Here is a 17,330-nt window from a genome sequence, read left to right as displayed (position 1 = left end):
CCAGAACTAGAGGTAGGGTTTATTTGGAAGGTGACCCCAGGAACAGGAAGTGAGGGGCCAGGGAGAGTGGAAAGGGGAGGGAGGACAGCTAATAACGTGTGTTGTCCAGTGGGTTCCCACGGTGGCCAGCCAGGGCCCACCTCCACAGAGGCCTCTCGGAGAAGCTGTAGGGCGTGGAGTGTGTCCTAGAGAAGGAGGGGAGGCTGCGGTGTTTATCCCCCAACCCCCGCTCTCCACTGCTTGAGGGCTGCCCTGGAGGTGTTCATGCCCATGAACTTCTAGGGCACACCCGCACAAGGGCTGAAGATCCTGCCTGGCTTGACAGAAGCCTGGACAGGCTCCTGAAGTGGACGTGGCAATGTGCACGATGGTGGCCGTGCACCACAGATGCATGCACTCGCATCAGGTGGGACAAAGGGACGTGGCCTGGGACCTCAGCATCCACTACAGGGCATTTCCTCTTTTTATAGATTTCTTTTTTTTTTTTATAAAAAGCCACTTATGTCTGCATTCTTTAAAAAGAATTCATTAGGTACATTCATTAGGTAGATGATGTACGTTCATTAGGTAGGTGATGACTGTACATTCATTAGGTAGATGATGACTAAAAAACTTCTGCATACTTATGTGTCAGCTCAAATTTGAGAAGTGGTGATTGCCTCCTATGTGTTAGGATATTAGCCCAAACGCCTCCGCATCTATGAAATCTGCAGCAGACAAGTCTGAGGCAAAACTCATTTTTTGTGTATCAATTCTCATTGTTCTCTGAGTTCCATGGCCATTTTGGAGATGGCCAAGTTTCTTTTTTTCCCCTCCTTATATGATTAGTCTTCCATTAGATTGTAAACTTAATATATTTGTTCTCTGATCTAAAGCTCTCATCCCTGGGCAATAGGGAGTCTCTCAATTTTAAAGGAGTCTTATGAATACTTTAAAACATAATTTAGAAATAAATAGCATGCAACCAAACACATAAAAATCCCTGATTCCAAGTTCCAGGTTCATATCTGCTGTTCTGAACCAAAACATGCCTCTTTTTCCCTTTGTTAGCAAAATCATAATGAATGGGATATTATAAACCTTCTAAATGAATCCATCATTCAGCCATCCATTCAACAAATACGAAACATCTCCCTTGTGCCAGGCCCTCTTCCAAGAGTAGAGCAGGAAACAAAACTGCTAACATTCTGGTCCTTGTGGGGTTTCCCTTTCAGTGGGGGCTGGGGAGGGGGGAATCCCATGTAGAAAGATGAGCAGGGTAAGAAGGTAAGGGGCTGGGAAATGGAGACCCCATCCTCCTTCCACTGATACCCATATGAATGCAGCGAAGAAGCTCAGGCTGGGGAAATGTGTCCTCATTTTAGAACTTCTGCTGTCCCAAAGAGTCTGGCCACAAGAAAATGAATCTTCAGGAAATCCTAAGTTGCAGATAGGTCTTTTGCCCTGAGAACACATGTTGGGGGTGGTAGAATGTCTTTCTTAATGAAATTCCATGGTCATATGGTTGTAAGAGATATTCCTTTTCCTGTATTAACTAAGAGATTGACAAGAGTTTCAGGGCATGGATAGGATCTGCTTGGTACCAAGGGCAGATGCTCAGCCCCCTCTAGGTGGTCAGCACCTACGAACCTCTCTGAGAGCACTGAAATGTAGGGGCCTGTATGATCTGCTACAAATGGATATAGTGAAAAAGGTGTGTGTTTGTTAAGTAAGCACCTACTATATGGTAGAGTACCTGGAAATATTCCTTTTTCTATTAGCTGAAGCACTGAAAAGGTTATTTGCAGACCCTCCCAGAAAATAAGCGATTAATAAAACATATTTAAGCCACAACTATTTTTAATGCTTGCAGGTTTGAGGAGAGTATTGCAGATTCTGCCTACTCCTCTGCATAGAAGTTTAAGAAGAGGAAATGCGCTGGGTTACAAATTCAGAGATTTGTGTTTGAGTTATGGCTCTGATACTCTTCAGCCCTGATCTTCCCAAGCCGTTTGCGCCTCAGTCTCCTCAATAGAGAGGCTGGAAGAGATGAGATTCAAGCTACTTTACAACTTCACGTTTACAATAAACGATGTATATCATCATTAATAATAATGTACACAATGAAAACATAGTTTTGGCCTTTAAGCCGAAACAACCAGAGAACACCAAAAGCAAACACCATTCAGGTTCTCACATTCCCTGTGCAACAAGCCTACCACACAATGGCAAGAATAGTAAAACCCAACCCAAAAACTTGAAACAGAAGAGGAAAAAAAAAATTTTGCTAGCTGGGGAAAAAAAAACTTAAAAAAATTAATTTGAAACACATTTTTCTTGCTTAAACTTAGTATGCCTGTTTATTCTGTTACGTTTTAACTCCCGATGTATAGAAAGCCCCCTATTATCTCCTCATTCTAAATAAGAAATGGGAAATTCATGGTCCATAGTTGCGGTGCTAATGTGATGAAGCGTGTGCCCACACAGGAACTCTGATACAGACGTAGTGCAGCCAAGCTATTTGTAATTTGTCTTTTTTGATTGTATTTTTCACTGCGTACCCTCCTTTCCCTACCTTCCTCCTTTCTTTTTCTTTCCTTGCACTCTCTTCTCCTTCCTTCCTTCTTCCTTTCACGTCTGGGTATGTGCTGTTAAGTGCTGTAGCAGACAGACTCTTCAGGTGGCCCCAATGATCCCTGTTTCCTGTTGTTTATAAGATTTTGTATATCATCTCCTTGAATAATTTGCTCATGTAATCTAATCTAACCTACAGAATATGGCAGATTTGAGGGGATGTCATATCTGTGATTAGGCTACAAAGACTGACTTCCGTCTTGCCAGCAGATTCTCATTCTTGTTGGTTTTGGTGAAGCAAGCTGCCGTGTTGGTGGAAACCACATGATTAAGGACTGAGAGTGGCCTCTGACCAATAACTAGCAAGTCTAACAACCCTTGAAGAACGGAATCCTGCCAACAACCATGGAATTTGATCCTTCCCCAGTCCAGCCTTCAGGTGAGACCACAGCCCTGGCTGACACTGTGATTACAGCCTTGTGAGAGAGTGTGAAGCAGAGGTCCCAGAAGCTGGGTGAATTCAGAGGAAGGGCAGGGAATAATATTAACTGAATGCTGTTTATACAGAATAAATGAATCCAATATATCAGAACTTGAAAGCAGTGTTCAACAATGGCATAAGCCACTTTTCTTAGCAAATGGAATGTGTCACAATGAGAGTGGGAAAGTACATAACTTCTTTGTTGGAGGCAAGAAGAACTGTAGTGTAGCTGGCTGCTTAGCTCCTTCTCAGTCACCTCCTGCTTCAGCTATTACAACTGTGGCTGAAGATAGCTGGCATTCCTAAAGTTCGCCTCCTTAGCATCTTGTTGAGGTTTCCCAAGTCTGAGAGGTACCGGCCTTAAAATGAGGACCTCTCTAATTATGTCTGAATATCCTAGTAGAAGCTTGTTTTATATTTCACTTAAAGACAACAAATGGCTACCATACATTCTCAGGTCCTCTCTGATGAGCCACAAACAATAATTTTTGAACTAGTAATAATTCCTGCTCTCTCATGATTTTTAGCCTGAACCTAGAGACAGTATAGTTCAATATCCATTTACAGCAAGTCTAAAAAGAAAGCCACACTTGACAAGAGAGCCTCGCTTTGGCCCTAAATTAATTCTCACTAGGAGAAATGAGTGTTCTAACTCAAGTGGTCCCACATTCTGAAAAAAATGTTAGTATCAACACCGATCAGCACTCAAAATTGTGACAATAGATTTGGGATTCATTTTTATTTTCTCTTTGGAGTCTTCATTTTGAAAATGAGGATTTTGACTTGCAACTACAGATTTATTTTAGTTATTAATACCATGTTATATACCTCACCTTCCATATTATATCATGTTGAATACTTTACATATATTGTCTCCTTAATACTGACAATAATTCCAGAAGGTGGGCATTATGTCCACTTAGAAATGGGTGAAAAACTGGAGTTGAGAGAAGTGAGTGGTGTTTATACTGCAGTAGGTAGGAGAGATGGGATTAAAATACAGGTCCATGTGATTTCAAGCCTAAATTCAGCACTAGCAAAAAATAGTAGCTTTTTTGTTAGGCAATTTTCTCTTGCTTCTCAAAAAATTCCCAGAAGGGAAAAATGACAAGCTCAGATGTGACCTTAATTCAATTCTCAGAAATGAGTAAGCTGACAAGCCCTAAGAGCAGCATTTCCTAATTGTAATTGCACATTGGAATCAACAGGGGAGCTTTAAAAGACACTGATGCCTTGGCCTGCTCCCAGAGACTTGAGTCAATTTGTCTGGGGTGCAGCCTGGGTGTCATGATTGTTGAAAGTTCCCCAGGTGCTTGCAATGTGTGGCACAGGTTGAGAGCCACGGGTGTAGAGAAATAAATTATAAGTAAGTACTGAAAAGTTGGCTTTCCACATTATTAGCTTGCCTGATCAGTTCTAGCAGAGCTTTGTAGCAAGAGTGACACTTGGTTTGGGCACCTGGCTGGCCCAGTCAGTAGAGCGTGGGACTCTTGATCTTGGGGTCGTGGGTTCAAGCCCCACGTTGGGTGTAGAGCTTGAAAAAAGAGAAAAGAGTGACACGTAGTGTAAACTCCCACGAGTCTAGTTTGAGAGGGTGTGGGAAGGATATGAATATTAATTATCACCTCAGAAGAGTAAATGATGAGCACTGGAGAACTAAGAGATATTTTAAATATATGCGCCTATGGTGCATGTCTCAATGCTAATCCTGCCTAAGCTTCTGATGGACTATAAACTGGTAATGGAATTAGTTAAGAAGTTAAACTGGTATTCCTACTGAAATTATTATTCAGAGAGCTCGAAGAAAGTTTTACTAAATTCAAGTCTTTAAATGTTGATCGAATGACAGTGTGTTCAAACTACACCGACAGAGGGACAGTGTCAGAGAGAGCTGGAGGCACGGCTGGTTGTAACACGTCACCACTGACAGTGACCAGGGCTGATTCTGCCAGTCAGACCAGCTGGGCCGGCCAAAGCTGGCTCCCTCCTTCACTGCCCAGTAGCTCTCTCCTTGGAAGAAGATGGTCTTCCTGACAGTATGCAGAGGGAAGGCCATCAAGCAGCTGTTACACAATGAAGTAGTCTTGTGTTCTTACCCTCCCTCACCAGACATGCATTTCTATCCTCTACTCATGACAAAGCAGAAACAAAAAGGAGATCACACACCAGTTCCCAATGTCTGCTTCCTGTTGGGGGTTGGGGGAGAGGGAAGAAGGGGAGCAATCGAAGTGGGAGGGGAGGGTTGGTGGGAAAGGACAACCTTCTTCAGAAAGCTGAGGGTTGTGCAGTGGGAGGCACTCAGCAGCCCCCTGCCCTGAAGTGTGGAACCTCCACTGCACCATGTCATGTGGACCATCTGCTGTCCCCAGTCCTGGGCACTGGTTATCATCCCTGAATGGAGCCTGAGGACTTGGATAACTTGTGTGGGGGCAGAAGCTGGAAGGGAAAACCTTCCCTTCGGACCAAAGGGAAACTACATACAATCAGTTGAGAATTTCCTTTTGAGTTGGGCAGCAGCTGGGCAACAAAACGACATCCTTAATATGACTAAGAATTAAAACTTGTAAAGATGTACTAAAGAAAACAATTTTATGGAATAAACATCAAACATGATTTTAATCATAAAAGATGGAAGAAGTGATAAGACCAAATCAGAGTATGTGGTTATATGTGCATGAACAATGAAAGAGGAAATACTATAACGAGAGAAAAGCAAGACACACAGTGGACTATGTGCCAGCTGAAACATCTGAAGTACATGCGGTCATATGGTGATAGCTATTTCCCTCGCTGGTTAGAGGGGATTTCTGTGATTGTCTTCTAGACGGTCATAACTACTGAAGTCTGAGTTGTAGATAATTGGAGGATGTTGCTATATTATCACATATTAGTATTAAATTAAGAAAATCCAAGCAAAGTCTTTCTCTATGTGTTCCTGAGAAGCAATTCAAATTCCTCACGCTGGGAAGAAAATTATCAGTGCCTCACACAGACACTGTGGGGCTGGCTGAAGAGGATCTCTGGAATATTAAGAATGCTACTTGATGCTTTTCCCTGATGATCTGGGTACTCTGGAATCATGTCACAAGTGTTATCAGCTTCTTGGCAATGATCTTTTCAGAAAAAGCTCATTAAAGCTGAATTGGAATTTGGAGAGTTCTGGTTATGTCACAACGACTCCATCCAACGATTCCACCTCTCTAAGCCAAAGCCACCCTGAATGGAATGGGCTGGGTGGTTGAATCGTACTTTAAACATTTTATGTGTCATTTGTTTGTAAAGGAAATGCAGCCTAAATATTTGCCAGGGCATCCTGGGGATGAGGTTCTGCACTGAGGGGTACTGAGTTTTGCACAGTGCTTGTAAATATTTAGGTTTAGAGGACTAGATCCCTCCCCTAGCTTGGGGGGGGGGGTCCTCCCTTTTGAAGCTCTGCTTTGAGGCCACACATCCTTCTCCAAAGTACTCTTACCATTTCATTTCCAAAGTGCTTTTCTTATATATGAAGAGCTTCAGGAAATCAGTGATTCCTCCAACTAAGAGAACCTTATACCTATCCCCTTTTCCTGAAGGTCATGTCCTTGATTGATGCTGGCTGTCAAAGTACGGTAAAAGAAATCTGTAAACTTCCTGGTTGATCACTATTGTCAAGCATAACTGGACTGCCTTATAACATAATGTCAGCGAGCACAGTAAAATAAAAAGAAAAAAAAAGACTGGTTAGCGGTTTTTTTTTTTGTTTTTTGTTTTTTGTTTTTTAACCTATGGAATTGCCAAGCAGTTATGAAACCACAAATAGTGAGTTTGTAGGCAATTGGCAAAAAAGGCCTTAAATTAATGGTAGAAATTGGCAAAAAACTTAATAAAGTATTTCATATTGGACAATACTTTATGTAAGGAAATCACCTTCATACTTGTTTTCCTTTATAGTTCTCTGAGGAACTGAGGAGGGCATAGCTGTAAAGTCTTCTCAGGTACTTCTTGGTTTAGACTTGAGAACAAGAGTTCACAAGCTCTCTCCCGAAATGTTCATTTCCTTCTATTTTAAATTAAACTCTAGTATACTTTTAACAATGGTTCCTGGTTCATTAAAAAAATAGTAGGGCTCACTAAAATAAAGGCTTAGTGAACATGTCTAGTCACTTTCAGATGAATGTCAAGTCAGCTGAACTTTGTCATTAGTATCTTGGAGAAGTGTTTAGGGCACACATGGTCTGGCAGGAAATGTAATTGCACGCAGCCTGTGTAGATAGCTCACGCGGCCAGCAACGTCGGGAAGCAGAGTGTGCGTGCGCTACGACTAGCATTTAAACATGTATCTTTTTACCAAAACTTGCTTTATGTTGCTTAATTTATTTTTTATGGAATACTTTATAAGAATTTATTGTCCTCCTTAAATACTTATGATTGAACATAATTAATCGTAGTTTTCAACACTCAGGGGCATTAATCAATGATCTTTCTCCTCTTTCCTTTCTCTTCCATAGCACGTCTCTGGCGCATTTAGCTTACTTAGTGTTTTCATGTTATTTCATTTAATTGTCCTGGACAGAGTGATCATATACTTCCCTAGCTGATTTAAAATGTTCTCAAAAAATGTTTTTTTTCTCTCTTCTCCCTAGATTTCAGGCTCTTTACCCATCAGTTTTCTTAAAACCAACAGGGCTGCTTGGGTGAAAGGACAAAGGCCCTATTTTCCTTGGTGTTTGTCCTCTGGCTAGAGAGGGGGATGTGCCAGCACAGCTATGGCGGCCCCAGGTTCCAACAGTGTAGCCCGCTGGACGGTGGAAACAGGAACATCACCTCAAACACACATACTTACTGCCCTGCAGAACTAACCTAGGAAATAGAATTGCCATGGTTTCATTGCTTAAAAATTTTTTTTATTCTGCATAGCATGGTTTTCAGATGTCCTAGAAACAATTAGCATTACATTCAGTAAAATTTATTTTCTGTTTGGTTAAGGTAAGGGACATCCTAGATAATATATCAAATAATTATATCTATATAATATGATATAATCAAATAATTAAATATATTGGTATTATATAACATGATCAAATATTAAAGATAATACAATCAAATAATTAAAATATAAAGCGAGAGAATTAATTGGAGTAATTAGAGCCTCTGGAAGGAATGTAAAATGGTACAGCTGCTGTAGAAAAAACAGTTTAGCAGTTCCTCAAAAAAGTTAAACACAGAGTTAACACATGACCCAGCAATTCCACTCCTAGGTATATATCCAAGAGAACCGAAAACATATGTTCACACAAAAACTTGTACAAGTATGTTCATAGTGGCATGATTCATAATAATAAAAATTAGAAACAACCCACATGTCTGTGAACTGATGAGCAGATAAACACAATGTGGCATAAACATAGAGTAATCTCTAACTATGAAAAGGAACGAAGTATTGATACGTGCTACAACATGGATGGACCCGGAAAACATTCTGTGACATGAATGAGGCCAGACACAAAAGGGCACATATTATATTACTCCATTTATATAAAATGTCCAGAATAGGCGAATTCACAGAGACAGAAAGTAGATTAGTAGTTGCCAGGAAATGAGGGGAAGGGAAATTGGAAGTGCGTACTAACGGGCACAGGGTTTCATGTTGAGGTGATGGAATTGGTAGTGGTGATGGTTACACAGCATTGCGAATACACTAAAAACTACTTTTAAATGGTTAAAATGGCATTTTTTGATGTGAGTTTTAGCTCAGTAAGAAAATCTATCTAAAATGTATAAAGCAACAAGTTATACTTAACACTAAGAATCACTACATGTAATTTTTATTTTTTCTAAGCCTCTATTGGACACTTTTTCAATTTGAAAATCACTTTTCATTAATTTTAACTTTAATGTCACTGTGACAAAAACAGGGATTGTAACTCACTGAACAAAAGACACTATTGAATCCCTTGTTCTTATGAAAATATCCTGGATGAACCCTACCTAGCTAATGCACTTGTGAATGGGATTGTCGGGTCCTTTTTTTTTTTTTTTTAAGTATTTTTTAAAAAGATTTATTTATTTACTAGAGAGAGAGAGAAAGAGTGTACACATGAAAGTGAAGGGAGGGGCAGAAGGAGAGAATCCAAGGAGACTCCCTGCTGAGCGGGGAGCCCGACAGTCCTCGATCTCAGGATCCACGAGATCATGACCTGAGCCAGAACCAAGAGTCAGATGCTTAACCGACTGAGCCACCCAGGCACCCCCGAGGTTGTCAGGTTCTTTTTAATGAGATGACACAAATTCCCGAAAAACAGTAGCTGAAGGGGGTCTACAGGCAGAGTGGACACGTTCCATGCTGGAATCACCCGTGGAATTTAAAAAGATACTGACACCTGAGTCCCATCCTTCAAGATTCGATTTTAATTGGTAATTTATGGAATGACCATTGTAATTGTCTGGGCTTTGGAATTTTAAAAGCTCCCCAGTGATTTTCAAGGATAGCAGAATGTAAGAACCACTGACTTCTGTCTTTCCCCTTCTGAGCCCTGAAGACACTGTGCTTGTTTTTCACCACCGGAGCCTCTGGTCTGGTTCTCACATGCAAGTTCTTGGCCAGGAACAGGAGGAAAAAGTAAGTATGGGGACATTCTAATCCAAGCCTGAAAGTACAGCAGTGCTTTGCCAACATCACATCTCTGTCATTGAAAAATATGAACCTCCTGAAGTCTAAGGGAAGCCTTTGATTGCCAGAAGAAACCGACTGACAAATGAGACTTTATTTTCCCCATCTTGTAATTTTGTTGAGGCCAGTTAATCCTCACTGATGATGATATACTCTGTTATGTAATTTCATGTCTAGGGTTAGGAGTTTCAAAGGCAATAAAACACGGTCTTTTGTAGTGAGCACACTGAAGTCTTTTTGTTTTAGGATTTACAGCTACATTCACCATTGAGTCATTCATGGATTCCCTTATTCGACAAACAATCATTGAACACCTGCTTACAGGCCAGGTTTCAGCTTAACACCTTCACTTGCTGGAACAGTGTATTTGGTCCAAGGATAACGGCACACCAGACAGACTGTTTTATATAAAGGGCTGGCCCGGTTCCCTGAGAAAGAGAATTGGCTCGTTCGTCCTTAACTTTTGCTCTGTGTACATGCTCTTGCTTGGTGGGATTGCTGCCACCACTCTTGGATTCCTAAGTCTATATTCAGATTTAAACAGTGTTCCATGCGTATGTTTCTATGTCCACAAAAGAATGGCCGATATGACAAATATAAGTACAAATATGGTATATGTGGACATGATCTCCAAAATGCAGGAGCAGAGAACATTTTTTCTATAAATACATATACAGATTTCTCAAGAACATACCTTGTCATTCTCCTGTATGTGTGTTTTAGTTTTTTAAGGTATTTATTGCTGCGGTAGGTAGCTGTCCCATGCTGCATTCTTCTAAACCGAGGGTTCTCAACCAGGGATGAGTCTCTTTCCCAGGAGACACGTGACAGTGTCCGGAGACATTTGTAACTGTCACGACTGGTGGAAGGGGTGCTACTAACATTTAACAGGTAGTGGCCAGGGATATTGTGAAACACAGGGCACCACACAGAACAGTCCCCACAACAAAGAATCCTCGGGCCCAAAATGTCAATAGTGCCCTGCTCCAAGCAAATAAAACCACTAAATCATGCAATTGTTCTCCCAAATTCAAAGATGTGTTCAAAGTGAAAAAAACTAACATAAAAATCTAAGTCTCCAATCTCTTCTATCCCTTTACCTCTCCAAATTCTTTTTCTGCTCAACAAAGAAAAACACCTTGCATTTTTAAGTCCTTTGGATTTTGTTTTGTTTTGTTTTCTTCGATTTTTTTTAAAGAGACTTCCACACAGAAGTTCCAAGTTTCAGTTACTCAAGAAGCATTTATACAGCATCTGTTATGCGTAGGGCACTGTTCTTTAGGTGCAATGGGAATTGTAAAAATAAAATGACACATGGATTTTGTCTTGGAAGAGCTCTATAAGCTAGTACAGGAAATAATACGTGTATATATGAGAAGTAGCTAACAATAAAAGGCAGTTAAAATAAAGATAATTGCTTTAAGAAATCAGAGAAAGTAGTGATTACTAAGAGCTGAGGGTATAGGCACAGAAGGTTCCAAAAAGAACTAAGGAGGGTGATGAACTCATCCCCGTTTGCCAACATGGCTACTCGCAGATGGATGATCACCCACCAAATACCACTAGGGGCATATCTGTACACAAAATTTTGTTTACCCTCTTACCTACTGAATCCGAATCTGCATTCTAACCAGACCCCAGCTTATCTGTATGTAGAGTGAAGACTGAGAAACATTGATTTAAGGCAACTGACTGCCAGCTAAGGGCTCCGACTGGACCAGTGGTTCTCAACTCTGGCTACACATTAGAATCACTTGGGGATCTTTAACAAAATACCTTCTAGAGATTTAATTTAATTAGACTGGGTGATGTCTTCCACAATGTTCATTTGTCAATTATATCTAAAAACAACAATACTATTTTCAACTTACCGAGTAAAAAGATTGGGGTGATGCCTGGGCATTGGTATTTCTCAAATGCCCCATGTGACTCTAAGGTGCAACCAGGTTTGAGGAACACTGAATTAGAACAGTGAGTTTCTTTCTTTTTTTTTTTTTTAAAGATTATTTATTTATTTATTTGACAGAGAGAGACACAGCGAGGGAGGGAACACAAGCAGGGCAAGTGGGAGAGGGAGAAGCAGGCCTCCCGTGGAGCAGGGAGCCCGATGCGGGGCTCGATCCCAGGACCCCGGGATCATGACCTGAGCCTGAGGCAGATGTTCAACGACTGAGCCCCCAGGCGCCCCGAACAGTGAGTTCCTATGTTAGATTAATGCAATGAATTCCTTAAGCAAATAGATTGGAAGGCCCCTCAAATGCCAAGTCCTATGAAAAATAAACCAAATAAGAATTAGCAAGGTGAAGCGGCATGCACTGAATCTCAGAGGGAACTGGACCAACCCCTGTATCATGAGGACGTGATGCTGGGTGTGTCTGTGTTGGCTCTCAGGGCAAGGCAGTGTGGTGGCAGCATAAGCTTGTCTTGTGGGTGACCTCACTGGGTCTCCAGTAAGGGCCAGCCTTAAATTCCACTTGTGTGGAGCAGAAACATACGCTCACAGCTGTGTTTCAAGGGTTCTAATGCTTCAGTTTCAAGTATATATGGCGGTGAGAGTGCAGCTGCCTTAACTTGGGAGTCATGGAAGTTAGTGTTAGATTCTTTGCCATAATCCTGGGAGTGGAGCCAACTCTAGGCGCCAAGATGGTCCCATGTCAGTCCACACAGGAGAACAGCCATACTTGCCTTTGTGGGAAACTTACAACTTCTCAGCGGAGCACATTATGCCAATCCCTGGCACCATTCAACTGCAACAAATTTCCTAAGCCTCCATAGTTCTTCATTCATTGGCTCCTTCTGGAGCTCTTTGTTGGAGAGATCTGCGTTTTTTAGAGAGATGCTTCTCAAACTTTAATGTGTAAAGACATCACCTAGGGATTTTGTTAAAATGCAGATTCGGTAAGTGAGGACTGAGATTTTGCACTTTGGATAAGTTCTCAGGTGCTGCCGATGCTGCTTCCGGTGACCATATTCTAAGAAGCAAAAAGTTAGATCTGTGCTGTCCAAAATGGTAGCCTCGAGCCATGTGGCTATTGAGCACTTGAGATGGGGTCAGTGTGACCAAGGAATTGAATTTTTAATTTTATTAAGTTTTTTTTTCCCCCTCAAGTTTTAAGGAGCTTTCACTCAAACTTAAAAATGAAACGGTGTAGAATATTTTTCATTAATATAACTTTATTGCTTCAGTAGGACTACATTTCACTTTAACTACTGAAGATTTAGTGTCCCAATTGAGATGTGCTGTAAATATGAAATATACACTGGATTTTGAAGAATTATTATGCAAAAATAACATAAAAAATCCCATTAATGTTTTTATTAGACTAATTACATGTTGGAATGATACTATTTTGGATACATTGGGCTAAGTAAGATAGATTATCAAAATTAATTTTACCTGTTTTTTACCTTTTTAATGTGGCTACTAGGAAATTTGAAATTGCATATATAGCTCCCATTATACTTCTGTTTTACAGTGTTTGTTTGGATGGTAGAACTGCTTATAAAGGAAAACCCATATTTAATTAAAAAGGAAGAATTTAGAAAATATATTGCATCAGGCTTAAATATGAAATACCTAAAAAGTTGCTAAATTGGCATATTGTGTATTATGGTATAGTCCTACCACTGTACCATAGTGGTATAGATTTCATAAATTCATAAGATTTCAACAAATCCATCCCCTCTGGTTCACTCTCCTGAGAGGGCTCAGAGTTTTCATCTAGTTCATGGATGCTTAAGAGCTCCTCAGCAGGAGACTCAACCTAACCTTCCTGAGCAGAGACCTTAATATTCTAACATTTTCTTTCCTACCTTGTTTTGTTTAAAACACACCCACCCCCATTTCCAATCTTAAATCCCTGCTAGGTAGGGCCAATATGGAGTAGTAGAAAGAGCCCAGGCTTGGAAGCCAGCTGGATTTAGGTTTGAATCCCAGGTGGGCAACTTACTAGAAATATTATATAAATTTTCTAAGCCCCAGCTTCCTCATGGATAAAATGAGAGCAAAATATTTACACAGTTGATGAAAATTAAATCAGATTATTTACATAAAGTATCTGGCACATGGTTGGTTTTCGATGAAGAACCACCACCATTACTACAGAGAACATAATCAGCAATTCTTGTGGATAGGTAGATCCTGACTCCTTCATCTATTGACCTCCAAGGAAAATTGTGAACTTTATACATTGCAATACCTTAGCCTAAAAGTATGCCTCACAATGAGAATCCAAAGCACTGGAATAGTTCATTTAGAAAGACATTTAGGACTAGGCAAATCTCTTCATAATCCACCAAATGAAAGCCACCTTCTTATCCATGCACTCACTTGGTCTTAAATGTAAAACAAACTTAGCCAGAAGTAATGGACTCCTGGGGTGCTTGGGTGGCTCAGTTGGTTAAGTGTCAAACTCCTGGTTACGGCTCAGATCATGATCTCAGGGTCGTGAGATTGAGCCCTGCGTCGGGCTCCATGCTGGGCGTAGAGCCTGCTTAAGATTCTTTCTCTCCTTCTCCCTCTGCTCCTTCTCCCCTGCCCCACATGTGCTCTCTTTCTAAAAAAAAAAACAAAAAAAAAAAACAAAAAAAAAAAACAAAAAAAAAACCCAAAAAAACCCAAAAAAAACAAAACAAAAAAAGGAGTGGCATGGTTTCTCAGCCTGACACTATTGATATTTTGGATCAGATAATTCTTTGTTCGGGGGGGGCTGTTCTGTGCACTGTAGGATGTTTAGCATCATTCCTAGCCGCAACCCAATAGATGCCAGTAGCACTATTATCTTCCCCAGCTGTGACTAACAAAATGTCTCTAGATATTGCCAAATGTCCCCTGGGGGGACAAAATCACCTCCGGTGAGAACCACTGCTCTATGGGAACGTACCACTCACTTTAACACCTCAGTTACAGAGGCTCTAATTATATTCAAATTGCATAATTATATTTAAATTGACTAATTTTTATTGTATATAAGTAAAAGCATTTTACTTAAACAATGCATAGAAGTTCTTTTTAACTTCCATTGATTGAGCTCCTACTATGTGCTACATTCTTGCCATATGCTTTCTCATTTCATCCTCATAACTCTTCTGAGGAATGTTGTATGAAAGGATTATCATCCTCATTCTATAGATAAGGAAGCTTAACTTCAGGAAAGGTAAATAATATTTAGTCAAAAAACACACTAACAAATAGCAAAGCTAGGATTTGAATCCAGATTTTTCTCACTTCAGAGGTTTTTTCCTCATATGCTGCACCGCCTCTTTCAGTTTTATTTGTGTTTTCACTTTAGGTAAGGTTGCATTTTTGGCATTGGGCTCAGAGTTATCAGCTTCTACAAGCTGTCGGATAGCTTACAGAGATGAGAGCTTAAAGATTAATGGTTTTATATTTGATCTGAGAAGATCTTGTACTTCACCTTTTACCCTCATTATATGAAGCAAATAGAAAAAGCACCTATTATCAGAACCATATGTATTCCCTAAACAACAATGCCGGATGCCCTCATGGAAATGAGAAACAGTTCCTGCATCTGCAAAGTTTTCAGTCCAGTGGGGAAATAAGATTTACACATACAAAACAATCAAAAAATAAAACATCTTAGGATATATTGGAATAGAAAATGAAATATTTCCTGATATACTGAAGTAGCTGTATAGAACTGTATAAAGAAAGGGAAGACCAGTATGAGTTACAATAGACCTAGAACCTTTAATAGAGAAGTTCTGGTGGGAAATGGAGACACAAAAAATTGCGGTGCAGTTTAGGAGGTTGATCATTTAAATGGGTATTATACTTCTACATTTGCCATTGTGACTTAAGGGGAGAAGTTAGATGCATATTGCTTAGTATCTACTTATCCATTGGTGGACAACATTCCAGTGCACAACTCTTGAGAATCATGGTCTACATTTACCTCTTTGTCTTCCAAGTCAGGCTTTCTGCTCACTTCTAACCAAACAATGGATAAACACATAGAAGAGTTAGAGAAGCAACATTTCAGACATAAAAGAGGATTCTGGGAATATGACTTTGACAGTTTCAAAAAGAAAATAGTTTTTATGCAGTCACATACTCTTAGAGCTAGAAGAGAACCTGATAGTCAGCGAGGCCACCGTTTCATTTTACAGATGAAGAAAATGATGTTAAAAAAAAAAAGTGAGTTGGCCAGGGTTGCACAGCTGGTAAGAAGCTAGACTGTGTGTTTCACTCCCTCCGTGACGTAAAAATCATGGTCACTAATCAGGGTCATTATTATTTACTTCAGATCTACCAACCTCTAAGACCCTACCACATATCCAAGTGTCACGTTTACAGAGAGCAAATGAAGCTTGATCCTGAGCCCTAGACTCCACAACAATATTAAGACCATATTCAGGGTTCCAGTGAGAAGAAAAACAGGTCTCTGACTCGGCATTTTGAAAGCGTGTAAGAAACCAAAATGAAGCATTATTTTAAGTACTAATGTTCAACCATGTAAGGAGTCCAGAATTCCATGCATAATCAACCTATTTTATTACACTAGATGGCAGCAAATAGGTATTTAGGTGTAGAGTGAGTTAGCTAGGAAAGTGAAAACAAGATGAAACCATGCAGAGACTGGGTCTAAACTTGCCTGAATAAAGTAAAAGTTTCCACAAGTATGATGCTCTTGAACATTCTTAAGAAGTTGTGGTTCTTCTTGTATATACTTTTTTTATTGAGGCTCCTCCTTACACATAGTAGGGTGCTAAATTTTGATGAACTACTGCAATGCTGAATTGTATAATCACTGACTCTTGAGTATGTAGGGCAATATTTTATATATTTCTTGAATCTTTTTCCTGGCCATCAGAGACAGAGCAATAATCAAAGAATAGGGGATAGGAACAAGATGTTGCAGGATATGACATTAAGATTCATAGGACAGAAAAAGTATATTAACAAAATCAGGTTGTGAATGATGGCAACAGAGGTTTTTAAAGTTAGGAAAAGTTAGAGGTTAGATAATCATCAATGGGACTGAAAGATTATCTAGGTTATTCTAGGTTACTGTCTTCAAAATGGGCCATGCAAGCTGATTCACTGGAGAATGAAAAAAACAAACAAACCACTAACACTTTTATTTCTATGTGTTGTGTATCTAAAATAGGAAATAAATGAAGGTTTACTAACACTAAATACGTGAGTTGCATGGAGCATTCACTCAACCTATGTGTCAGAGTCACAAGTCACATTTGGTATGAGAGGAATCCTGCAGAAAGAGTGGGAGGGCCACAGTTCTGAGGGTGGGCTAGCAGTACTTTTACTGTCTCTTCATTTATGATATTAGAGTGTTTTTTTTACAGGTTCTATATGGCCCATTTAATGGATAAACACATTATACTGATACTATGGTGGTTTGATCATGATGTAACAAACAAGTGGCTTAAAAATATTTACATAAAGAAATCTCATATTGAAGGTAATTCTAATGAAGCAAGCCCATGTCAATGAGAAAGAAATGACTGAGCTGACACTTTTCTTATTGTAGAATAAACTCTAACCAAATATGATAGGCAATTGACTTCCAAAATGGGAAATTATCCTAAAGGCCATTTGAAATATAGATTGGCACCTACTACAGCTACTTTTCATTTTTTGAATCTCTAACTTGGTGTATGTTGTGA

General features: G+C 39.9%; 1 protein-coding gene across 4 annotated transcripts in view; it reads right to left on the bottom strand.

Annotated features, from left to right (window-relative positions):
- Positions 1-17,330, bottom strand: part of GHR (growth hormone receptor) — a 603,240-nt gene that overhangs the window by 33,446 nt on the left and 552,464 nt on the right. The window lies entirely within an intron of this gene.

The sequence above is a fragment of the Phoca vitulina genome, unplaced genomic scaffold, assembly GCF_004348235.1.
Source record: "Phoca vitulina isolate PV1807 unplaced genomic scaffold, GSC_HSeal_1.0 scaffold17, whole genome shotgun sequence".
NCBI lineage: Eukaryota > Metazoa > Chordata > Mammalia > Carnivora > Phocidae > Phoca > Phoca vitulina.
The sequence above is the reverse complement of the archived record's forward strand: the minus strand, read 5'-3'. Positions and strand labels throughout refer to the sequence as shown.